This window comes from Cynocephalus volans, chromosome 6 (genome assembly GCF_027409185.1).
Source record: "Cynocephalus volans isolate mCynVol1 chromosome 6, mCynVol1.pri, whole genome shotgun sequence".
Lineage (NCBI taxonomy): Eukaryota > Metazoa > Chordata > Mammalia > Dermoptera > Cynocephalidae > Cynocephalus > Cynocephalus volans.
Genome location: NC_084465.1, coordinates 89925555 through 89936472, shown reverse-complemented (window position 1 = coordinate 89936472; position 10918 = coordinate 89925555). Strand labels below are relative to the sequence as shown.

The following is a 10918-nucleotide window of genomic DNA, read 5'->3' as shown; positions in this document are numbered from 1 at the left end:
CTTACTAAATATTAATTGAGCATCTGTGAACCAGCCACTTCACTAGGTAGGAATAGGAGCCAATGAAGGGTGAGGCAAGGTCATTGCCCACAAGGACCTGCTACCTGAGGGCGGATGGAGGCCAGGCGGCTCAGCAGAGTGGGCAAGCACAGGACACTGAAAGAGCTCAGGAGGGGGACACCTAGCCCAATTTGGGGGCACTGGGAAGGCTCCCCAGGGAGGAGGAGATATCTACGTGGACATCTGACTATGATGACTGTTGGGGGTGGTTCAGGACAAAGACGGAAGAAATTTCAGACCAAAGGAATGGCAGGTGCCCTGTTTGATGTGGCAATCCCTGTCTCTGCTCCCCAATCTCATGCCCAGAACTGCTCCAGATATTTAGGAGTAATGATAAAAGCATTTTTCTTAGCTTTACAGCCTGGGCTTAATCCCATTCCTTTCAGGGTCCCTGAATTCCAAGCTTTTAAAACAGGTTGAGTTGACTGTTTTGACTTGAGTTTGACTTCATTTTATTTTGATTAGTCTACGTAAATTAACCTGAAAATTACTCAAAATAATAGAAAATTTTTGTACTGATTACATTGAGACATTTTATTGAAACCTCAAGAATAATGGTTGGCTGAGTCGTTATCTAATGTGAACTTCTGAGTAGGAGTGTGTTGCCTGGAGGGAATAGAAGCAGAGATTCCTGCTGATCTTGTAGAGGTAGGACCTGGAAAAACTTCCTAAGGGAGGTCGACACCCAAACATGGTAGAACAGTTTTGCCACCGTGGAAGTTATAACCCAGGAGTAAAAGGCTCCTGAATGTGTTTACTGCTGAAGTGCCGTTAACAAAAAAAAAAAAAGAAAGAAAGAAAAAGAAAAAAAAAGGAGATTAACTGAATGGTAAGACCTGGGGGAAACTACAAGAGCAGCTGGATTTATCCGGAGAGACAGAATAAAGGAATTATACAAAGAAACACAAAGTAAGTTATCAGGGATCTCTCTCCTCATTTAAAGACAACATGGTACTGGAGTTGGGCAGATAGATTCTGGAGTCAAACCACCTGGGCTCAAATTCCTACTTAACCACTTCTTAGCCATTTTCTCTTGGTTCATTCTACAAAATGGGGCTATAACTACTTACCTCATGAAGTTGGAGTGAGGGTTAGATAACAATAGACATGTAAGCATGCTGGAGCATAGTGATGCTCAATAAATTTTGTTATTATTATTACCCCTGACTTTTTACCAGAAAAGAATAATAAAAATGGTTTTACTTACAAAGAAAGGATGGTAGTCTAAGAATTTTCCATGTGTGAGGATGTTTAACAACATGGGGTGGTTTTCTTAGATAAAGAAAATCTCAGAAAGTCCTATCATTAAAACTATAGGAAGGAAATTGACCCTGACCTGCTGACATGTAGGTTCTGTGTTGGGGCAAGAGAAGAACAGTGTTTAGATCCAGAATACTTTGTGTTCAAGTCCCAGCTTCACCACATATCAAATATATGCCCTTGGGCAAGTTACACCTAGGGATACAAATTCCCCTGCATGCTACCTTCCTAGGGAGAATCCAAAGAGCCAGCACGTGAAGATGCTCTTTAAGCATCGCACGCTACAGTCTAGTCAGTACCACAGTATCAAGGTTCAGCTGGAGAAGAGTGGAGCCAAGAATAAAGCCACTTGGCACTCAGATGCCCTCTCGGCTCTTGCTCCTCCAAAGGGTCAGAAGAAAACACACCGGAACGGTGGAAACAGGGTTGAATTACAACAGTTCCTCAGACTGTCGCCAGCTTCTGCTGTCCTGTGCATTGAATACCAGGACGTGTTGCCCTTGAAGGAAAGTTTGTCCTGAAAGTGAGCAGGTGACTCGGGGACATCAGGGAAGTGGTAAAGATAAGCACAGTGAGCAGCATCGGTCTTCAGTGTTTGGAACTATGATCCTCAAACTTGAGTGTGCATCAGAATTACCCAGAGGGTGTTTTAAGGCACAGAATGCTGGGCCCACCCCCAGAGTTTCTGATTCAATAGGTCTGGGGTGGGGCTCCATAATTTGCATTTCTAACTAGTTCCTAGATGATGCTCTTGCTGCTGGCCAGGGGACCACACTCCGAGAACCACTGTTCTAGAGTCACCCTAAGTATAGCTGAACAGGTGCTTCTCCTGATCAAGTGGCTACAGACCACACCATGCCCTTGGGGGACAAGGACCATGGAGCTGCTGGAGGAGTTCATGGCCCAAGTGCAGTTATTGAGCAGAGGGGCAAAATGGAGACTGAGCAGGGCTCCGGAAGGGGGCATCCAGGGACTGTTTCTTCATATACACTATACATCTCTGTCCACTTGCACTTGAGGTGCTTCTAGGCCAGGTGATGATGCCTGCTCTGACATTTCACATGCACATTAGAACACTGTCATTATTCTTAAAGACCTGCTTTGAAAAAGTTCAAATGAGTTTGAAACCCAATTTCATTAATAACAGAAATTTCAGTGTTGTATCTCAGTGAAAGAAAAGGAAGACCAATTACATTTTTTAATAGATTTGCAACTGAAGAAAATGTCTAAATGGTTATAAAAATGGTCTTACAATTTTTCTTATCACCTACTTTCAGAATAAAGTTTTTCTCTTGTGACTATAAGGAATTTGAAGAGATCATCATTAAAAGAAAAGTCTTGATCAGGAGGTGAGTATAGCCATATCAAGCATAAAACCTGAAATAGAAAAATATATGTTTATAGAAGCAAGTTCAAGTTTCTTATCTCAAAACTTGAAAAGGTTTTATTTGGAAGATTCATACAAATTCGACATTCAATATCTTTCTTAGTACTTTGTATTTTATTTTTCTTTTTGTAATTATATAATGTAAAGAAAAAGTGGTAATTATTTTCACCAAGCCCTATATTGGAGCTCCCCACAACCTTCTGCAATTTGCTCCAGTGTGCCATCAAGTATTAAAATTTTCCATGTGTTGTGTTGTGGAAAACTCTGGCAAGTACTGCCTTAAAGAGGATGGCAGATTCTATTGGTGCCTAGGCAGCAAAAATTCATGAACTTCTTCCTTGTTAGTTGAACTCACATCTTATCCAGATATTGGGAAAGTCTGTGCTTCAGAGGAAGCAGGGTCTTTCCCCAGCCCCAAGCCAACTGTGTAACTTCATTCTCTTTATCAATGATAGGATTTGGAATAGGCATGTGATATAATTCTAGTCAATGAGCCATGTGAGGGAAAATTTTAGAGTGGGGCAGAGGAGCTCCTGGAAAGTTTTCTTCTTCTTAGAGACACAAGAAAGGGACATTCTTTCTTCCAGCCCATGGACATTGTCAAATGAGTCTGTGATGGCTGGAGCTGTTGCAGCCATACTGTGACCAAGAGGAATTAATAATGAGGACAACCCCAATATGTTGGAGATAGCACAGCAGAAAGGCAGAAAGGACACTGGACCCTGATGACCAAAGAGCCACTCAATTGACAAGACTGGGACCTCTCTTAGGTTTGGACTTGTTATTTGAGATAATGAATTTCCTTCCTGTCTAAGTCAAGGTTTTGTCAAGGGTTTCTGTTATTGCATCTAAAAGTATCCTCACTGACAATACACATGGGTGTGATAGTCAAACTATGAATTGACCAGTTGCCCTCCAGATGACAGTCTCAATTTACACTGCACAGATAGAATATGAGAATGCCCGTTTTGCCTTACCAGCATTAGAGTTGTAATTCTTTGCCAATTTGACAGGTAACTCTTAGTTCAAGATTGATAGGACCTGCCCATCTACTTAGGAGAAAGGGCTGCTTGAAGTATGTCAGCCTCCTGGCTGCAGCCATGGCCTCTGCCTTAATCACAGTTGGTCTGTCTCTTGATTCAGGCAGGCCTGGCAAGATCTCTGCTTTCTAAGGTTTAACTCCAGTCCTAAAATGTGCTCAAAAATAATGTTTGCATTTAAAGGTGTATTAGTCTGTTTCTGTTGCTTATAACAAAATACATGGAACTGGCTGATTTATAAAGAAAACGAAATATATTGCTTGCAGTTTCGGAAGCTGAGAAGTCCAGGGAACACATTTGGCAAAGGCCTTGGTGGTGGTGACAGTGACGGCAGGGTATCACATTGCAAAATGGCAGAGCAGAAAGAGCAAGGGAGAGAGAGCAAGAAGACAACTTCCTCATTCACTGTCCTTGTAAAGCCCTCCAAACCACGCCCCTTACCACCATTTTTAACCCATTCACCACAGCATGGTCCTACAATCCAATCACCTCTTCAAGGCCCCACCTTTCAATTACCATAATAGGACTTCCCACCCTCAACAGTTTCAGTGGGGATCAAGCTTCTAATATTATGAAACTTGGGGACACAATTCAAGCTTCAGTGAGTTTTGGGGAGACATAATTCAATCCACTACAAAAGGAAATGTGTTATTCTTTCACTTAAACTTCTCATCGACTGCCACCAATCTCCTTCCAACTAGTTGTTTTGACTATATTTGTGGTTATAGCCATGTACTGTAACATGAAAATCAGTTGAAAGTAATCAACTAATGTATACCCTCCATCATGCACGTGTTGGGGTTCAGGACACACTACTCCAAAATATGGCACCTGGGAGTATTAAATATTTTAAGCTGAAGTATTAGGTTCGGGGAGGACCACTTAAGATGGTGCCACCCAAAGATACACAAAATGATGGTTCTTGCCCTATGGGACTTCCCTATAAAATAAAAAGAAAAAGGAACTCATAACCGCAACAGAACTCCATGCCATTAGTCCCCTCTGAAACCCTGCTTTACATACTAAGGGAACCAATAATCACAAGCCTAAAAATCACCTAATTAACATAACGCTTCAGCAACTCCCATTGGGTATGTCGTTTAAGTCCTCATTAACATAAGCTATGGCCAATCAGAACAACACAACTCACCATAAGAAGAAATATAAGCCCAACTCCTGGAGAGAGAACAGGCTAGGGTCTGTCCCTATGCCTCTGTCATGCCACCTGTGCCACAAAACTCCTTCTAGCCTCACGAACTTCTTGACCTTCCCCTAAAGTAGGTCACAGACCCAGAGGAGTGGAGCATCCTTAGCTCCAAAGATACAGGGATGCTAAGAGGAATCTGGATTAGCAGGCCTTGCTGAGTTTCTGCCAGTTTGTTACATTTAGTGCATGCCCTCTTTGTCCTGTCATATTTCTCCACAACTCTCCACTCTTCATCAAACCTAGCAAAGAAACATCCAGGCTTAACTGCTTCTTCAGGTCTTCATTTTCTAATGAAGGCTCCCATGTGATGGAAAATTTACGATAAATAAATTTGTTTGCTTTTCTCTGTCTTTGGTTACAGGGGCCCCAGCCAATGCACTTAAGATGGGTAAAAGGATATTTCTCCTTCCCTACACATAACGACTTGTTGAGATTGTGAGTATGTGGTGTGTGAGAGAGACAGAGACAGAGAGAGGGTGAGCCACAGACATGGGGACAGAGACAGAGAAGAGCAACCACAGCCCATCGGACATCTCCTGTGAGAGCAGCGGTCCCATCCCAGCCCTCCTGAGGCCCGATTAGGCAGGCAGGCAGGCATGATCACAGTGAACTTTGTCCTTTGACATCACTGGCACCGGGGGAAGGCAAAAGAGGCATAAAATAAGGCCTCTGTAGATTTGACTTTGAGTGCCGTTATAGACTCTGATTTATTCATTGAGCTGGGCTTGGCACCACTTTGACTTAATAATAACAGTAACGTTCATGGGTTGAGCACCTTCTGTGCCTATCTATGGCTGTGGTGAATATTATATCACATTTATTTCTCATGACAGCCTTATTAAAGAAATATTATTGCCTCATTTTTAAGACACAAAATTGCACAAAACATTAATTTCTAGGGTCACACAACCAAAACGAGGCCTTGTGGATTTGACCTCAGATCTAGTTGACGCAAAATCCTGTGGTGGTACCCACTGCATGGCACCCCTCCCACGAGTGCTCTGCTAGCAGGCAACTGCTAGATCTGAGTATATGAAGACTAAAAAGGCAAAAGCGCTAAGTGGCTCATTTGTAATTTGTCAAATAATTAATTTGACTTGTAATTTCAGTTCTGCCACATCATAGGTGTTCATGACAGAAATTTTGAAAAGTACAAGGAGTAAAATAAAATAAAAATCACCTGCCCCACCACATGGAAAAAAATTATTATTAACATTTTGATGATGACTTGGCTTCTCAAACTCACGTAAAATATGGAAATATTGCTCTCTGTTATGATTGCCATAATTTTTTAGAAAGCTAAGTTGCACCTAACACGACTACGATGGTGAAAGAAGCTGTCTGTAGCTACATTTGTGTCAAATACCTTACTGTCTTACCATTACCACTTCATACTCTGATCCTGTACGTTTTCAATAATAAAAATACGTTATTACAAAAAACTACCTGATATGATATGCATTATTAGTAGAGGATATAAGAATTTGGGGTACATGATTAAAAATAATACAGGGCACAATTGACTTTCTCCAATAGGAAAACTGGCAAAAAGCCATGAACTTACAACATCAGAGTCACACATCTGCTCAATGAAAATATGTCCAACCTCATTGTTGATCAAAACAAAGTATTATAAATATTACAACTTTTTGCCTATTTAATGGTCAAAGGTTTGCAAATATGATGATACTTGATGCTGGAGAAGGTTTCAGGAGATAGGATTCCCCCCATCGACACCTAATGGGAGAGAAACTGGTGCAACCTTTTTGGAAGTCTCTATCAGATGGCTTAAACAGGTTTGGGATCCTCTTCCTTACCCTTCTCTAAGAGAGAACTCTTCTGTAAGGGAGGAATAGTCAGAGGTGATCAGAGATAAAAATGCACATGATCATTCATAGCAGTGTAATTTATAATAGTGAAAAGTAGGAAACACTTAAAAGTCTAAGAGATAGGGAAACAAATTATGGAACATCTGCCCAATATAGAATTAAGCTGTCATAAAAATTCTTAAATATCATTTAATGACTTGAGGTGATATTTACAATGTCATGAGGTGATATTCACAGTAAGGAGGGGAAGGAGGACATAAAACTGTAGATACACTAGGATACGATTTTTATACATATGTATGCAAAGAAAGAAAAATATATCAAAATAATAACAGTTGTTATCTTTGCATGATTATGTGTTAATTTCACTTGAAATTTTTCTTCTAGAATTTTCTACAAATAAAGAGCATATTGTCAGGAAAAAAAAAACATTAAAAAAATTTCTAGTAGTAACTAGGCACAGGTAAAGACAACACAGCTTGATTCTCTAAGATGTCCTTAGAGAATTCTCAGTCCTCAACCATCCCTTCTCTCTGGGAACTATTAATAATTATTATGGCAATTGCTAATATCTATTGAGCAATCACTATGAGCCAGGCATTATGCTAAGCACTTTTCATTCATTATTGCATTTAATCCCTACAGAAGCCCAATAAGGTAGGCACTAGAATTATCTCCTTTTTGCAGAAAATGAGACCAAGACTTTTGAGATTTAAGCAATTCACCTAAGGCCATTCAGAGATTAAAGCACAGTCTAACCACATTTGACTTGAGCAAACCCAGACTGACTCCAGAGCAAAAACCAATAAATAATTTTATTTACGTAATCTTGACTTCTCTTAAATCTGCCTCTAGGCTCAGCCCCTCCAATTAAAACAATTCTTAATTTCTAAATTATTTAGTTTTTTTTATGTTCTGAGTTCTTTGGAAGAAAATCACTATGTAGAGCTAAGAAATACATACAGTAAGTAGTGATAGAAAATTTGTTTGTCACTTTAAAGAGCATAGTCACCACGTCCGGCTGCATGGGGTAAGACTGGTGCAGCCCCATAGGGCTCCACATGTAAAAGGGCTCCATGCTTGATTTAATACTCTATTCCACTGTCTTTCAATTCTTAATAATTTTTCAACAAGGAGCCCATATTTTCATCTTGCAGAGGGCCCAGCAAATCATGTCACCAGTCCTGCTAGTCACTGTGAATAACTAAGACTCAACCTCATTTAAAAAGACATAATGTCAGGGGTTTGGAATTGTGTTCTTTGCTCTCCACTGCCTAACTGGGCCTGATGCCTGTAGAGAAAGTATACTGCCTTGCTTAAATGAATCCTCCATTTAAAAACACGCAATGTTGTTAAAGTAAGCTGGTACTTTCTCCTCCTCAGCATCTCCAGTGAGCACATCTTGAACACTGCTCTCTGACATGTGGTCCCCATACTGCGGGATCTGGTTCATCCAGCCCCAGCCTGGATGGCCAGGCCTGGTTTAACAGCCAGAGTGTTGCCAGCATTCAGGGCATGACTGCTACAAGGCATCTGCTGCAAGGAAGGTATTGCATATTTAGAACACCAGGAATTCTCCAGACAAAAAAATAAAAGCTTCCTGGTATGTACTGTTCAATAAAGTCAGTGTCAGGGAGAAAATAATTGTGTTAGCTCTATGGCCTTACTCTTTTCAATGAGGTAGGGGCTGGAACAGTAGTTTAGTATAAGAAAAACAAATTGCTGGTAAACTAATCCTTAGCACATTTGCAAATATTTTGGACTGCCAAGCCTCACTTCAATACACTCTGATCTACCTTCCCTCTGGAATTGCACAGCATTCTGTATGTCTAACTTCTCTGTGTACTTTCCCTTTACAAGTGGGTCTAGCAACGATTGAAATTACGGTGTCTGGGAGAGTTGGTGCCTCTGCCAAATCCTTGGGTGTCCTAAGGGTTATGCATGCCATCGTGCTGTAAGAAGTCCAGGGTCCAGACATGGCCAAAACAGAAGCCACATTGGGGCAGGGGTGTTGCTGGGGAAATAAAATAAGGAAATGCATAAGTGACATTGAAATAACCAGAATTTAGTTGTTCAGTCAGTCTCTCTGAGCAAACCAAAAAAGTCTCTTTTTGCTACCTTGTTCCATAACAAATGTGAATTTTCTTAAATGTGCTGCCTACCGAAATCACATAAATAACTGTAAATGATTGTATTGATTGTTTATCTGTCACCTGTTTTCATTTCTTCTTTCCTGCAAGAATCCTGATTTTGTTCAGGTACGTTCCCTACTCTGAATATTCCATGTAACTCAGGGTTAGCTTTGATTAGACTAAACTAATCCAACTAATCCCATGTTCCTTGCTAATCGTTGGTTGAGGACATCACATGCTCCAATTCTAGAAAAGGAAAATGGTTGTTGGAAGTTTGTAAAAAAATTCTACCTTGCTTTTAAGAAATAACAGTGGGGAAATCAGACTCTCAACCTGTCAGGGGTAAACTAGGAAACATAGTGTCCCATTTGCTACTGACCATCATTTTGCAGCCATGAAGATAGCCAGTCTGAAGTCAAAGTCAGAACCCAGAAGAACACAGAGCAGAAAGAACTTCAGAGGAATAGAGTCAAAACCTAGATGGAACCACACTTGAAGTCCATCCCCTCTGGGCTTCCCGTTATTCTAGCCAATGGAACTCTTTATTGTTTAAGCTTGTTTTAGTTGGCCTTTCTATTGCCTGCAGCTGAAAGCCCAAAATGACCCTTCACACTGGAGTCAAATCTGGGATTCTGAAGAATTGAGCTGTAGGCTCCAGCCTAATTATTTACTGGATACATTACTTTGCACAAGTCCCAACTTCCCCAAACCTCAGTTTTCTCATTTAGTTAAATTGGCCATTGTGATATCTGTTTCCTTTGGGGGACTATCACAGGAGTTGAAAAAATAAAAGATACAAAAGCCATTTGTAACATGTCATTGTTATACACATAACAATGGAGTAAATCAATTTAAAACCCTGTCCAAGAAATCTACTTGTTTTCCTGAATACACGAACATAAATACCACTACCTTAGTGTGGGTTTCCGTGTTTCCTTCTCTTTTTCTTCCACAACCATATTTGGCATCTCATAGATGTTTAGGAGACAGTGATGGCTTTTTAAAATCATGTTTCTCCCTATTCAGTAGATTCTCAAAACACCAAGCAAAAGGGTTCAGTAAAAATTTTAAAGCATCTCATCAAAAACCCTCCCATTCTGTGTTCAAAACAGAACTCCACGATGTGGCATTGAAAAGGCTTTTTTGGGCCAGGAAGAAAATTGTCTAAACCCAGAACAGACAGAGTGAGGGCTACACTTATCCTCCTAAAAGGCAAATGAAATTGTCAAAGGCATGTAATGGATTGGCAGAATTTCAAATGGAAACTGTATTTTCAGAAATGCATTAACTTGTGATCATTCACTACAGAGGGAAGTTAAACTCAAGTGAAGAAAAGAAAAATCTAGCCTGTGAAAAACACACAAATGCAAAGCAAGGAGCATGGAGAATCTGGGAGACCAACTGGTCAATTAAGTACCATGTAAAGATTTCCAATTTTCTTGTAGTAAATTATTTATTTAGCTCTTCCATACCATCAATATATTTTACAAGTTTAATACCCAAATTATAGCTGGCCCACCCATTTATGGCCTCATAAATGAGTCCTGACTTACCAATGTGAATTCTTGTTCCTGGCAGTGTCAGATTTAGATTGGATTTGGATCTATTGCTTTTATCCTTATCAGACATTTCGAGGCTGATATTTTATTGCTATATTTAAAATGGAAAGTGCTTTAAAATAGACTTGGGAGGTAGCACAACTGATTCCTGCCCCGATATGTCATTTCCTGACTTAGCATCCTGCTATGATCTAGGTTAAAGGGTTGGACGTCCACACGGTTGGAACCCTTCTCCACGGAAGATTCCTCCCCCACACTGAGAATTTTCTTGTAGGAAAGTGATTATAAAAGGAATGACTTTAATCTTAAGTAAGAGTAGCTGGAGCTTTCAGTAGTAAAACTGACAGGCAATTTCCATGCCTATATACTTTGTAAGTCAAATGAATAATAAATAATATAAATGAAACACATCTAACCATTTCTTAAGTTTTAAAGTGGAGCTAA

The 10918-nt window shown here is 40.2% G+C and overlaps 1 long non-coding RNA gene across 2 annotated transcripts; it reads right to left on the bottom strand.

Moving 5' to 3' along the window:
- Positions 1-626: 626 nt before the first annotated feature.
- On the bottom strand, positions 627-10599 carry LOC134380582 (uncharacterized). Of its 2 annotated transcripts, XR_010023891.1 has the most exons (4): positions 10469-10599; positions 8669-8797; positions 2592-2697; positions 627-820 (listed from the first exon to the last, which is right to left on the bottom strand). It is a non-coding gene; the product is annotated as an uncharacterized LOC134380582 (long non-coding RNA). The 2 variants fall into 2 exon arrangements; XR_010023890.1 differs by lacking the exon at positions 8669-8797.
- Between the last annotated feature and the right edge of the window lie 319 nt (positions 10600-10918).